Source organism: Oryzias latipes, chromosome 16 (genome assembly GCF_002234675.1).
Source record: "Oryzias latipes chromosome 16, ASM223467v1".
Classification (NCBI taxonomy): Eukaryota; Metazoa; Chordata; class Actinopteri; order Beloniformes; family Adrianichthyidae; genus Oryzias; species Oryzias latipes.
Genome location: NC_019874.2, coordinates 1,203,127 through 1,219,233, shown reverse-complemented (window position 1 = coordinate 1,219,233; position 16,107 = coordinate 1,203,127).

Below are 16,107 nucleotides of genomic sequence, written 5' to 3'. Positions count from 1 at the left end.
CATTTCAAGCAATAAATCAAACTCTACTTGACCTTAGGTAACAATCATGTTTAATGAATCAAATGTGGCCCAAGTCTGCAATTTATAAATATCTGCAAAAATCTCTATTTATGATTTTCAGTAAGTACATTGTTATTTTCCTCTTACATTTTTCTTAATTTTTCTTTATTTTTTAATCAATGCGTTTTTATATTTCTGAAATGAATTTAAAAATATCTGTGTCGTCTCTGTTGTATTCTCTGCAATTAGTGCCTGATACAAACCTATACATTTGTTGTAAATATTTCAAAGCTACATTTCATAAATGAAAGTCTTAGTGGACTCATAAACATGAATACAACAGTTAAGTGGTACATATGGCGTTTCATGGCTGCCATAAAGTGAAAGGGCGTAAAGACAACTGAGCGGGCGTATTCAGGAACTGAGTGAGGAACCTTACAACATTCTTACCGAGCGACCCCACATTTTACAACTGCATGCCTGCAATCCTAACTGAGCCGTGATCCCGCGTGGTCAATTCTTCTTTGCACCCTCAACAGGATTTGGGCTTAGTGTTAGGGGGTGTGTTTGTCACTTGGGGGCAGTAACCTTTCTGGTTGATCTGATTGGCCAAAATTTGCATGTCTAATCTGGCGAGGCAGTGGGGCGGGACTTTCATTTCTTTAGACCAGGGGGTGGCTGGCCCGCTCTGAAAAATGAAAGTCCCGTCCCGCTGCCTCGCCGGATTAGACATGCAAATTTCACCCCTGAATACCGCCCCCCAAGTGACAAAAAAGCCCCCTGACACTGAGCGCAAATCCTGATGAGGGCGCAAAGGAGAATTGACCACGTGAGATCACGGCTCAGTTGGGATTGCAGGCATGCAGTTGTAAAATGTGGGGTCGCTCGGTTAGAATTGCACCTGCGCAGTTGTAAGGTTCCTTACTCAGTTCCTGACTACACCTGCTCAGTTGTCTTTACACCCTTTCAGTTTATGGCAGAGATGAAACGCCATAAGTACATAGGTAGTCCTCTCCTTCCCCTCCCTTCTCTGCTCTTTCTCCCAAGATTGGACCCAGCTGTCGGTACTCACCTCATCAGTCCTCCTGCTATTTAAGATGAGCCTTCTCCAGCAACCATCGCCAGTTTGTTGCCCCTCTATTGTGCAGTTCCTGGTTTCATGCTCGTTTATGACTAGTTATGGCTTGACCTTTATTGTCTCAAGTACTCACGTCTACCTCCTTGTCTACAGGATTATTCGCCACGAGTGCCGACCTGGGTTCACTCATCACCATCTGGTTACGCCTTAAATTCCAGACCAGCCGCTCCATCAACCCTCATGTCTAATACCGCCGGATCTCCAAACTCGTCCAAGCGTCACTGCAGAAAAGGGTAGGCACAACTTACCGACTGGACCTCTGTTCCCACCGCCTCTTCCTCCGGGACTCGCGCTCATCCATCTCTGAGTGTCGTTCCTCCATCAGCCACGAGAACACTACTACACATTACTTTCAGCCTGGACAATAAATCAGTGACTTAATCCATACCTATGTGTGGGATCTTTCTGGGTTCCAGCAACTGGGTCTTTTCTTTGTTACTACTGATTGGTTTTAGCCAGTGAGAAACTGCCCCAAATGGCTCCCTTAAGGCCAGAACACACCGGGACGAATTTCGCCCGCGATATTCGCCGATGTTTAACGCCTCGTGACTAAACAAAGGGCACCAATGTGAGTGTGCACACCGACGCGAAAAAACGCCACGCGTCAAAGCGTCCATTTTTAAAAAACGCCTCGGGTTCGTTTTTTTGGTTTGACGCGCAGCGTCAAACTATATGACCAATGAGAATGGCGCTTTTGCACACGTGTCTGGAGTTTCTGAAGTTACAGTAAAACACAACTTGGGGGTGCTCAAACACAAAACTGCCTTTCTGAGCACATATACCACCGAAGAAGATAGACGCCAAGTAGTCTCTACACTGCCGCGAAGAAGTAATGACGGACATTCTAAAATATCCCCGAACCAAGAACCAGTTGGAGCTACTGGTGCTTGAAATATTCATGTTTTCTTTGTATTATTCTGACAAGCGCGTAAATACTTGCTCTCTTCTTCTGAGTGAAAAGCGACGTTAAGAAGCGTAAAGTTGCGCAGCGCCACCTTGTGTACAGGAGTATTTCTGTTTTACATTAAGCGCCATCTAATGTCAGGGAATGAAATTGCATGTTCGCTCGGCTCATCGTCAGTGAAAATCACCTGGGTGTGAACACAAATAAACGTGGCGAAAAACGCTGGCGAATAACGCCTGGCGAATATTCGTCCCGGTGTGTACGGGCCTTTAGTGTTAACCCTTGTGCTATCCTATGGGGTCAAGATGACCATTGACGTGTTCTCCCTACCATGACAAAGGTAAATAAATAAAAAATACAAAAAAGTAATAAAACAAATGATTAATCAATTATTGAAAATGGTTAAATTGACTTTTAATATTACTTCACTTGCTCCAAAAAAAAAAAAGTTGATTCATGATTTTTCCTAATGTAGCATAATTTTGCACATATTTTTAAATTTTGATTCTTGATCAAATTTTGCTATGAAAATTCCTGAAACAGTGTAATGTCTATTATACTGATATAGTATTAGATTGTTATCATATCAATGACTTGTTACTCAATGAGTAACATGATCTGCATATATTTTGGATACTTCATTGCCATGTTGATTTCTAAAAGTTTTTTTTTTTTTACAAAATAATTTAAGCAAATCATTTTTGTCATGTGCTTTATTGATATTTCAAGATTCTTAATTCTGTCTGATAAAAGCTAAGAACCGGATATTGATAAATCATGTAATAAAATGGTTACAGTATAACGGGGTGGGATTATATAAGTTCACTTCCTTCCACTCCCTTTCAAGCAATATTTATTAATATTTCTAATTATCCAAAGTTTGATCAGTTATTGTACGAATGTATAACTGATGATTGTATTGTTTTTTGTGTATTCTTATTTGATTGCTTGAAATAAACCATTTAAAAAAAAAGGTGGATAAAGGTGGAAAGATTTCATGTAATCCATGGACACCAGTGAAGATCACAAATAATTGAAGAAAAAAGGTTCAGAGCACTGTCTAGTGGGTCTAAATGACCCAACTCCCAATGTTAAAGTGCCTAGGATAGCACAAGGGATAAGGGTGGCATAGTCGAAGTTTGACAGGTGACTCTGCCTCAGTGACAATCAACTACAACACACACTACGATCTGATGACGAAGACTTCCGTTGAAAAATGTCCGGTATGTTGAAAACATAACCGCGTCTGATAACAAAAGAAGCAAGAAGTCAGACAGTATTTTAATGTTGTGGAATGTATCTGAGATAAACTTATGGAATTTGAATAGTGTGCTGTGTTTTACCTTTGATGTGAAGCACTGTGCAAAAATTTGGCAAATAAACACTTTCTGACCTTTTTTTTTTCCCCTTTTGTTTCTTTTATAAAAGATTGTTCTTTTTGTGTCCCACAGATTCCACATTCTTTTTCATTCTCTTTTTTTAGTTCAATTTCTTTCTATGTTGGGACATGTTGTCATTTCACCTTCTGATGACCTGGAAGACCAGGAAAAATTATGCACAGATTATTAAAAAAAACCATCAAATTTGTCAAACTTCTCTAAAAAATGGGCTGCATGTTGACGTTTGCATGTTCTTCCTGTTCATGGTTTTGCAATTTCCTCCCACAGCCAAGAAAAGAACAACGAAAAAACCCCAAACACATAAGTCTAATCAAAGACTGAAATTTGGGCATTTGTTGATCACTTTTTTTCTGGCTGAAGTCCTGAAGAAGTTCAGGACAAGCATCTATGACTTCTATATCTCTAACATTTTCTATACATCAGATCAATTAATTTAAAAAAGGAGCTGCATTGTGAATTTTCTATCCATAGATGGGTTTGTCAGAGGGTACTGCAGTTTCCCCCCACTGCCAAAAAGAACAGGAAGGATGTTCATGCCTGCTACAACAGCGAAAAGCAATTACAGTAAAAACATGACATAACAGATAAAGTTGCTTGTAATTTCTGCAAAAATAGCACAGTTTATTTAGAGTAAAAGAAACACTCCCAGAAGATTGAGACCTGATGGTAAGGACATTTTTTTATCTTAAAAAAATTGGTGTTTGTTAAAGTCCCACTCCAATCATCTTTTGATCAATTTTTAAAGCGTTCCCAGTGGTCTTTTAATTATGATTACGTTTTTATTGCCACAATAAAAAATCCTGTGTTGTTTCTAGGACAGACTGTCTGCTGAGCTTCAGTGGTTCATTAGCAATTTGCCTTTAAAATGTGGGCGGGACTATTGGCGTGGAGTAAGCCTGCCCCATTTATCATCATCCCCTTGTTAAAACCATTGAATGGCCACTCTCCCTCCACCTTAGAAAAGCATAAACACTCACACGAGCACAGGTGTTAGCTCACCTTTGCACAAATAGTTTGCGTGACTGAATGAAATGTTACACACTAGTTGGTTTGAATGCATAGGTATCCATGTGTGAACATTATTTGTATTGTGTACATGTTGACATGTGAATATTTTTGAAGCCAACAGGTATGTTTATAACATTTGAGTGTGTGTCTGGACAGGCCCCGCCCCTTCTAGATTTGTATGAGTTATCAACCTGACCGTAATGATAAACATCCAGCAACTATTACAAATATAAGTAAGATGAATAAAGTTTAGCCTGAATTACAGAAGGGGTTTGTTTAGACATACCTCTGGTTTGTCAGAAGATTTATAACCCCTATTGTTAAAGTAAAATATGTCCAACACAAGAGGCCTTCAGCTCTCATCTGTTTGCTCAGCTGTTGGACAGGACAAGTTAAAAAAAAAAGAAGAAAAAAACATTGACAGCATAAAGGGAAAGGAACTGAGAAATCCTCCCCCCTAACATTCCAAGTAGGAACTACCTCCAAGATGCCTAAATTCTACTGAATTCTACTGAGGAATAAAGAGCTATTCCTTAGTCATTCCATTTGTCAGAATAACCATTCTTGCTCTGATACCTTTTTCTTCATGTTTGTGCTAATTTCCCAATTATTATCATGATATTTTTTCTTTGTCACAAGTTATTCATGTTATAAACTGACCAATCAGATGCCTCAGTAAAAGCATGTGGTGCCCGATGTCCCCACCTCGAACGTTTGATTGACAGATTCTCTTGATCCGCTTTCAGTGAAAGAGGTGTGGACTTCGAACAAGCTTACTCCTGACTGCCGACAATAGTTGCCATAGAAACGCTGACTCAGACCGACTCAGACGAACCATGTTGTCTGTCTCCAACATGGCAACATTCATATTTTGCTGGAGCCGGAAGTAAGGCATTTTCTATGGGTGACTTCACACCCGCTCAGTCCACTTCCAACAGTCAATGGTTAACACACTCTTCCGCTGGCTTACAGCCCCACATCCCCAAACTAACAATACTGATGCAGCCAAAATGATGAGCAATACTGGAGATATCCATCTGTCACAAGTCAGAGCTCTGTCTCCCCCTCTGGTCACCGGTGGGCTCCAGAGATCTAGACACACTACATCTCCCAGCAACCCCAGCGCACACTTCCTGAATGCCACACACCTGACTCTCATTCACCCAATCAACCACAGCATATTAAAGGAATGCATTGAGCCTCACACACCCTAGCTGTGTCCGAATTACCGCCCTAACCCCTAACTACTAAAACCCTATATAGTGCGGCACTATATAGTTCTCTATATAGTTCTCTGAATTTTCAAAACAATTCGAACACCCGTGCTCACTAGTTTTCTCTTTCGGGTGTTTTCAAATGGCGCTTGGCACGAAAACAAAGCGGCGCATTACCGCCACCACCTGGTCTGGAGGGGAACTACTTCTATTCAACGCCGAGAATGACACCCATTTGTCAAAGTAAAAATATAATAAATATGAACATATTATGAAGACTATTTATGAATCTGCTGTGAAAACGTGGCTGATTTATAAAAAATAAGATTACAAACACATTGGTGTAGATTTTATGTATTTGTTGATAAATAAACCCTCAAGTCATTAGTCCATGGCAATATTTATTTTTGTGCCGCTGAACGATTTACGGGCTCTTGCGAGGAAGCATTTTTTTTCTGTAGTTTTATCTTCTACCTTACTGAAAATAGCTTTATATATGAATCTGTCCGTGTTCCTGGCAATAATTCAACCGTTTTTCGTGAGATCAAACCAAAAACGAGCAGATATGCAGAATCACAGGACAGCAAGGAGGAGGAACAGACGTCTCAGAAGATTTCCTCTGGGTGCTCAAGGTTATACAGTCTGCTGGGTAAGAGTTTAACATTCTTTTTCAACACTGGATTATGAACTGTATAGTCTAAATACATGAAACACTTGTGAGATCAAAGTTTAGTATTTTTTATTCAGAGTCAAACCATATCACTTGTTTTAAACAAAAATACTTTAATTTTTAAATATTTATATAAAAATCCAAAAACCCAGCCAAAAAAAACCCACGAGATTTTCCAGCATTTATAAATACGTCATAAACTAAAATTTAAGACATCAGAATAAAATGAAACCTTAAAAAAAAATCAGATTTCATTTTCTCAATGAAATAATTATTTTTCTATTTTACAGGGTCTTCCACGTCTCTACTGCTTTGCCAACATAAAGGTGTCTGTCGTGGCCCTTCACGCTGACGGTCAGTCCCACACAAGACCAGACCGGCAGACCCGCAGATCGGTTGACCTGCAGGACCATTGAGCATCTGGTGGAGCAGCTTTGGGTTCCTCACACGCTGGGGGGTGTACAGGAGACTGAGGTCCTGGTGTTTCTTTTCTGGCTGGCGTGTGGCACATCTTACGGTGTGGTAACCTGGCCTTTGACATGCCACGGTCCACTGTAAGTGACGTTGTCCACAGGACGGCAGACCGGATCCTCCAGCTGATGAGCAGGGTCACCCAGCATCCAGTGGGAATGAATTGCCATTAGTCACCTCTGGTTTTATAGCAGCTTGCTTGGTCTTCCACCTTCCAAAAGGTCGTGGGGAACACTGATGGCTGCCACATAAGAATATAGGCCCTAAAAGAAAATGCAGCTTGTTATTTTAACAGGAAGCTTTTTTATTCCATTCAACTGCAGGCTGTATGTGACTAATGCCAAATTTAGAGATATTTTTGTTGGGAATCAAGGATCAGTCCACAGTTCACAGGTTCTACGTAAAAGCCCAATTTATGTAAATCAAACATTACCCACCTGAAGGATCCTTTTGGGTGATGGTGGGTATCCCTGCATTCTTCATCCCATCACGCTGCTGACACCCTACAGGGAACTCATGAGGAATGCGGTTCAGGCCCGTTACAACCAGCACCACGCCAAGGCACACTCTGTGGTGGAGAGAGCATTTGGCATTATGAAGATGAGGAGGAGAGCAATATTTCTGGGGGCACTGGAAGTAAAACCAACCTTTGCAATGAAAATCATTGCCTGCAGTCCAGTTCTGCACAATCTGTGCATCAGCGAAGGGGACTGCTTGGAGCCACAGATGTTGAGCCACAGCAGGAACCAGTAGGACGGGTAAAGTGGCGTCCGTCTGCGAGGACAAATCTCTGCTTTCCTTTCAGCTCCAACTGTGACACACATGACTCTAGAAGACCAGGATTATTGTTAAGATGTATAAAAATAAATGTTAACATATAAAACGAAAATGTAAATATGTACATTTGATATTTATATGAAAATTCTTTTGAGATTGTTAAAAATGGCTCAGATTTAAATAATGCATGTAAATAATTCATTTTTGTTACTGCATTTATTAAACAAATTGCAAAAACAACGATGACGTTACATTTTGTGAACAATATTTTAAACTCAGGTAAGCTTAACAGACTCTCCTGTCACTCTTTGTCCCTTCGTGCTCTTTCCTCCTCTCCTCTTTCAACAACAACCTTTACCCCAACATGACAACGATTACAGTTTAATGATAAATAAATACAAATCTGATTAAGTGTGTCTTACTCCCATCCGGCACGAGCTTGCCTGAAAACAAACAGGCTATCTTTCTCCATCCACAGATGGATCAGATTTTCCTTATCCTCGTCAGTCCCTACATATATAAACACATTTAAAAAATGTGTTAATAACTTATTACTACGGTTAGAACTCACTCATTTTTTTATGTAATATCAACAGCGTTTATTTTTAGCATTCGGCGCTAATTCGCGCTAGCGTTAGCTTTAGCATTACCGAAATTGATGAGCTTCCAAACAATGTAGGTTGTCGATTGAGGAATATAACATATTAAACACATCATCTTACGTATTTACAAATATATTTTACAACAGATACTTGATACTTTTGAATATACTTACATTTTTAAGTCATCTTTCTCGCGCAACCGTCCGCCATCTTGGAATAATTCAAGCGCGGTGTATTGTGGGTCACACGCAATGCATTCTGGTATGAACGCAGTGCATTCTGGGCAATATTCCCCGATCGAGTGAGCATCGATCCACACTGGTTTTTCGTAGAGAATTCTGGGAAATTTCTAGTGCACATGATTTTTGAACTGTAGATTCGGACAGCACTACAAAATGGCGACCGCACTATATAGTGCACTATATAGGGGTTAGGGCGGTAATTCGGACACAGCCCCTGTGTCCAAATTACCGCCCTAACCCCTGTATAGTGCACTATATAGTGCGGTCGCCATTTTGTAGGGGTGTCCGAATCTACATTTCAAAAATCGAGTGCACTAGAAATTTCCCAGAAGTCTCTACTAAAAGCGAGTGTGATTCGATGCTCACTTGATTGGTGAGTATTGACCACAATGCATTGCGTTTGAATTATTCAAAAATGGCGGACGGTTGTGCAAGGAAGACGACTTAAAAATGTAAGTATATTAAGTATTATCAAGTATCTGTTGTGAAATATATTTGTAAACATGTAATATGACATTTTCAATATGTTATATTCCTCAATCGACAACCTACATTGTTTTGAAGCTTATTAATTACGGTAATGCTAAAGCTAACGTGAATTAGCGTCGAAGGCTAAAAAGAAACGCTGTAGATATTACATCAAAGGAGATAGTTCTGTAACATCCGGTGTTGTTCGACGCACAGACATAAGTTGATGACGTATGTGACATGTGCCGGAAGTAAACTAAATGTTCATTCCCACTGGGAAGCCGGATGACCCTGCTCATCAGCTGGAGGACGTGGTCTGCCGTCCAGTGGACAACGTCACTCACGGTGGACCGTGGCATGTCAAAGGCTCTGGCTACCACACCGTAAGATGTGCCACATGCCTCTAAAAAATCCACCAGCCAATCAAAATCCTCACCGAGAAGTACGAGACTTGATTGACATGCAGAACGGCCAATCGAACATCCTCTGATGCATACGTCACTGCAGACGTGTGTTTAAAAACACTGAGCGCAAACTCTTTGTCATAAGAGAGTTGCTCTTTGCCCCGCGTCACGTCAAGTTCCCGGCAGAGGACGCGGAGTGTTTATTGAAGCCGCCCCGCGTGTCTCCTCCTGCTATCAGCTCTGCAGTTCTCGCCCGATAAATACAAGCTCATTAAGGAAGCTGTTATGTCCGAGGCACGCGCTACGTACGGAGCCATCAGCGCCTTTGAAACGCCTGATGCTCCCCCTATTGCATGGTTTACAGCAGAGCATGACACACGATGGTCACTGCTTTCTGTCTTTGTAATAAAACGCCTCATCTGTTAATACAAAAGTATCTTTGTGTAATCTCACTGTGTAGTTTTTAATCATCAGTACATAAACAATAATGTTACTAATAAACATAACTAACAAACATTTACTAATAGTACTTTATATATAAATAAATAAATATATATATATATATATATATATATATTTATAGGTAGATCTTCAAGACATTGTCAATTCAAAAGTAGCTCACACGCCAAAAAAGTGTGAGCACCCCTGGCATAGAGGGCCAGGACAGACACCTTTATGTTTGCAAAACAGAGACGTGGAAGACCCTGTAAAATGGAACATTAATTATTTCATTGAGGAAATTAAATCTCATTTTTGGAATGTTTCTATTTATTTTGATGTCTTACAATTTAGTTTATGAAGTATTTATGAATGCTGAGAAATCTCATGTTTTTTTGGCTGGGTTTTTGGATTTTCATATTAATTTTTAAAAATGAAAGTATTTTTGTTTAAAACAAGTGATATGGTTTGACTCTGAATAAAAAATACAAAACTTTGAACTCACAAGTGTTTCAAATAATTAGACCAGTGTTTTTCAACCAGTGTGCCGCGGCACACTAGTGTGCCGTGGGAGATGGTCAAGTGTGCCGTGGGAAATTACCCTCATTAATCATTCACTGATCTAAAAACATTTTCCATCTCCAGGAAATCAGCTCTTTGTTCATCCAAACAGGCCCTGATAAAACACTGAGTAGTGAGGAATATAAAAGATCTTAAAATTACTTTTTCTTTGTGTTTATTTGATTCTATTAAAGACATTTTGATAAGAATGACGGTATTTACCTGCAGCTATAGCGGTTTGCGGGAAAGTCCCGCCCCTTTACCTGTCTCCGCCAATCATTGTTGAAGGCTTAATCACATGTCAGCAGTCTGACCAATCAGAAGTGGTTAAAGTCTTCACTTCCTTGTTCTTAATTCTGCTCATAAATTCTCTCAGTTCCAACAAAAATACCAGCTAAAGCTCGTCTTTAGCGGTGTAGCTTTCCACAGAGTCCGGTGTCAGACCGTGAACAAAACAATGAAGCTCACAGACGCGAGTCTTTCTGCCCTTTTTCGGCAGTTTTCACACTACATCTCCCATGATGCATTGGCTTAAAGGGCCAGTGTCCCAGCGCACAATGAGTGCGCGTGAAATGTCTAGAAACCTCAACGGACAAACAAACAGTTTCTAAATTTTCTAATTTAACTTTTATTTCATCTCTTAGAAAAAACAGCCGCAACTTCCTGCTTTTTTGGCCACAATTATCACAAAATGCACGTGAGATTGCGGGGGGGGGGGGGGGGTGTCGATCAATAGAGACCATGAATTTCTGCTTTTTTTTTTTTTTTTTGGATGCTGGTGTGCCGCGGGATTTTTGTCAAGGTTAAAGTGTGCCGTGGCTCAAAAAAGGTTGAAAAACACTGAATTAGACTACCGTATTTTCACGACAATAAGGCGCACTTAAAAGTCATAAATTTTCTTCAGCCAGCAGGGGGCGCCCCATGAGCCGGTGCGCCTAATGTGTAGTTGTGGGACTGCTTCGGCAGAGAAGTAGTAGACAGCATGAGAATGAGGGGATAGAAGTGAGGACGTGTTAGAAGACAGCATGACAAAGGACAGGGAAGTGAGGGCATGAAAGAAGACACCCCCCAATAGAGAGTTTAACATTCTTTTTGAACACTGGATTATAAGTAGTATACCGTATTTTCACGACCATAAGGCGCACCGGGTCATTGGATGCGGGCTCAGTTACGGGGGATTTTTCCATTTTTCCAAAGGCGCACGTTAAGGTGCGGGCACGTTAACGCCCCGTTCAGACCCTCAGCGCTTCTAGAGTGGTTTAATAAAAGAACCAGTCTATTCTTTTAGAGAAAACGTTTTTATTCTTCTCCCTAACTGGGTAACACAAACTGAAGACACGCACTTACACGCTCACTTGCGCTGAGCGCCTGACCCCCCTTCTTGCTCTTCTTTTGACCTCGTTCTTTCGGTCATGACCCATAGCTCATGACCATAGGTGAGTACTGGAACGTAGATCGACCGGTAAATTGAGAGCTTTGCTTTTCGGCTCAGCTCTCTCTTCACCACGACGGACCGATAGAGCGACCACATAACTACGGACGCCGCTCCGATCCGCCTGTCAATCTCACGCTGTCCGATCTTCCCTCACTCGTGAACAAGACCCCAAGGTATTTAAACTCCTCCACCTGGGGCAAGGACACTCCACCCACCGAGAGATGGCAAACTACCTTTCTCCGGTCAAGGACCATGGCCTCAGATTTAGCGGTGCTGACCCTCATCCCAGCCGCTTCACACTCGGCCGCAAACCGCCCCAATGCACACTGGAGGTCCCGGTTCGATGAAGCCAACAAGACAACATCATCTGCAAAAAGCAGAGAGGAAATCCTGTGGTCCCCAAACCAGATCCCTTCCGGCCCCTGGCTGCGCCTAGAAATTCTGTCCATAAAAACTATGAACAGAACCGGTGATAAAGGGCAGCCCTGCCGGAGTCCAACGTGGACCGGGAACAGGTCTGACTTACTGCCGGCTATGCGGATCAAGCTCCTACTCCGGTCATACAGAGACCGGACAGCCCTCAGTAAGGCTCCCCGGACCCCATACTCCCAGAGCACCCCCCACAGGATGCCACGGGGGACGCGGTCGAACGCCTTCTCCAAATCCACAAAACACATATGGACTGGATGAGCGAACTCCCACAAACCCTCCAGCACCCTAGATAGGGTGTAGAGCTGGTCCACTGTTCCACGACCGGGACGGAAACCGCACTGTTGTTCCTGAATCCGAGGTTCGACTATCGGACGGACTCTCCTCTCCAGTACCCTGGCATAGACTTTCCCAGGGAGGCTGAGGAGTGTAATTCCCCTATGGTTGGAACACACCCTCCGGTCCCCCCTTCTTAAAGAGGGGAACCACCACCAATGTTAAAAACACCAATTTCATTATAAAGGATCTTTAATGCTAAGGCTTTTAATTTTAGGTCATAAAGGAATAATACTTCACTAACTATTAACTGAAAAAACAAAGAAACAACTGCAACCAATACATCACTAAAAAATCAAACTTTTTGAACTACTGTAAATGCTTGAAGTTGTTATTCCTACAAAGATTATTTTATTTCAGATCAGCGAGGCAGCCCCCAGGCTTGACCCCTCCCAAACGCTCTCTCACTCACACATACCCGTCTTGTTGCCCCTTGTCACCACACAGCAACCTCTGCCGGGCCCCAAAAACTCCCTGGCACCGCACGCCCAGCCAGCAGGACCCCCAAAACCCTGGCCGCCCTGAGAGGACCCAGGCGGGTGAAGCCGCCCCTCCACGATCCCACCTATGCACCATGTGGAGTGTATGTGCTGCAGGAAAGATAGGGGGTCTCACTTCTGCCGAACAGGAAAGCCCCCCTAACCCTGGGGTCCCTCTGTGTGTGGTGTGAATGCATTGTGTGTGGTGCCAACGTGTAATGTGTGTTGTTTAAATTGACAATTAAAATTGTGGGGTAAGTCGCTGTGAGACGAAACCGGGTCTTTCATCGTGTCATCGTGTCCCTCCACCTGTACACCCCCACAAGGTGGGGGTGTACAGGTGGAGAGGGTGGAGAGATGAATGAAAATATCTAAGATGCAAGTAAAAGTGGAATGGAGGGCGGGTTCCTAGGTGCCTGTGCGGATGGGCACAAACGGGAGGAGAGGGCCTCCCCTGGCAACCGGCCCCCCACCCCCCTCCCAGGCGATCGAGCAACCATGAGGTCGCCAGCCAGCCGCAGACAGTGGCCAAGCCAGTGTCAGCGCAGGGAACAGCCACCAGAAACGGGCCCAGAGAGGGGCCCAGCTCTGCACCCAAAGGGCAGGAGGCCTCAGGGCCATCATTCATGCCCCCAAACATACCATAAAACAAAGCAAAAAAAAGACCGTCTCCCCTGTGCTGTGGATGCATTGCTGGGCTGCTGCTAAGCAGAGCTGACTGTTTTGAGTGGAAAGAGTGACAATTAGTCGTAGTCGTAGTAAAATATTCCATCTGGGTCTATGACTATGTTGACTTCTGTTAATTGAATTTCACTATTTATCATGATAGCTACTCCTCTCTGTCTAGAATTATAACAAGCTGAATATACGTTTGTAAAATCTGCTGTGGCGAGGATGAAGAAACAAGAAGTCAGTTTTGAGATCTTTTAATTTGGTCATTATTTTCAGTCTCTTTTCTCTGGTCCTGGCTCTGTGCACTTACCATGTAACTAACCTAAGATAAGATAACTAACCTAGATAATGTATATTTTTGATCAATACAAAAATAAGTATATAGCCGTACTAGTGATCATGTGGTTGTTAAGCGGCATTATGTGTAATGCACAGTATATGAGATGTAATGCTGGACATGTTGGGTGTCTAAGTGTGTTGTGCAGATCAGTACTAATAACTGAGTTAAGTGGCATCTTAGGTGAAGGGAAGGGTAGATTGTGTGAAAAAAGAAAGAGAGGAAAAGAGTGCAGAGGGGGAAATGATTAAGGGAACGGGGAGGGTTAAATCAGAACAGGTCTGCAACTGCTTATAGAAGAGACCTGTGGTGATACAACCAAAAGTGGAAAACTTTTATTACCCGTGAGTTATGCCCAAATTTGTCAAACATAAGCATAAACTATCACCTGTGCAGAGAGTGTTAGGTGTGTGGATAAATATCTGGTAGAGCCAGGGGGTGACGTTTGGGTCGTGGTGAAGCTGTTCATTCACGTAAAGCTGGTCCACAGAGATGACAGCGCCGGCCCCTTCACTCAGACGTTTCTTTCTGATGGGGAACAGGATCTTTCAGTGCTCAGAAATGTCTTTGGGGAACTGAGTATGGAAAAAGCTCCCAGCTCATGTAAGAAAGGCCGACACAGTTTCTGCATTCAAAGTTAGGCTTCAGACATTCCTCTTTGGACAGGATTATTATCAGACTAGCTGGTAATCAGAGATGATTTAATTTACTGTTAACATGTTTGAATTAAACTGAACAGTAACAATTAGTTGTTAATAGGCTGTTAGAGGTTTGAAGCTGGGGAAAGTTTGGTGCACTGCGGTTCTGTTTTCTATTCTCATCTACTTCTCCTCTCCTCTATCCTTGATCATTTATTCATGTATTGTCCGTCGGAGTGATTCCGGATTCCGTGCTCCTCTACCTGACCGGGTACCTCGTCTCTACTACTGCTCCGACACTTGGTTGTGGATCCTGCCTCTGGCTGGTCTCGCACCCCTAGCCGTCCCCCAACTCTGTCTGGATGATAAGTTAATTCTTCTCTAAGAGTTCTGTTACATCACCTGTCCATCCTGGGGGAGGATCCCTCCTTCATGTGGACACCACTGAGGTTTCTTCTTTTTTTCCGGAATCCTTTTTTTTTTAGGTGTTTTTCCTCAACGCGAAGGAGGGTCTAAGGGCAGGGATGTCAGTTTAGTTAAGTCTGTTTAGTTTAGCCATTTAAGCCATTACCTATTGAAATTTATGACTTTATTGTCCTTATGATTTCATGTTTACTATACAATTACAGGTATTAAGCCCATTGAGACAACTATTGTTGTAATATTGAGCTATATAAATAAAATTGATTTGATTTGAATCATCCATTCTGTCCCCCGGAGCTCCCTGCCACAATGCTTCACCTCAGTTTTCTCTTGATGGGGCACAAACTTTTCCACAATGGGACTTGTCCTGCTACTCCCTGGTCCCACTGCTCCCATGCGGTGCACCCGGTGAAAGTTGATGGACTTAACTTTGTCCTCTGGAAGCTTAAGCTGGGTCTGGATGAACCTTTAAATTTTTCCTTGGCATTTTCCTCCAGCGTTTCTGGTTTTCCCATGAACACCAGGTTGTCTCGCATTGACCTCGACTGAAGATCCAGAAAGGTCTCTTTGATCTTCATGTTTTCATCCGAGAGTTGGCTCATCCCATTGGTGAGGGATTTTACCAACTCTTTCACTGCTGAGTTCTCTGCAGTCAAAGCTTTCACTAAGAAAATTTCAGAGAGTCCTTGATATCTTGGAATTCCCGATGAAGGAGGGAGAGACGGCTGTCGAAGCTGGATAACTTAACATTGATGCTCAGAAGCATATCCCACATGTTGGACTCAAACTGCATCTTCATTGGAGAAGCTCCTGAGGATTCCTTCAGGCAGTTCCGCTTGCTGGAGGAAGCAGGCTTATCTGTCACAGAGGTTTTTCTCATGATGAACTGGTCGCCAATGTGACCCGTCAGACTAGCCAGATCCTCCTCCCTGCTCTCCAGGACGGTCCAGGTTTTTCCTCTGTAAATGCGAGGTAAAGTCTAGTGGTGTGTTTTTAACCAAAAGGAGGAGACAAAGAGATGTTGCCTAGTTTGTTTTCGTTTTCAGGAGCAGATCATCTTT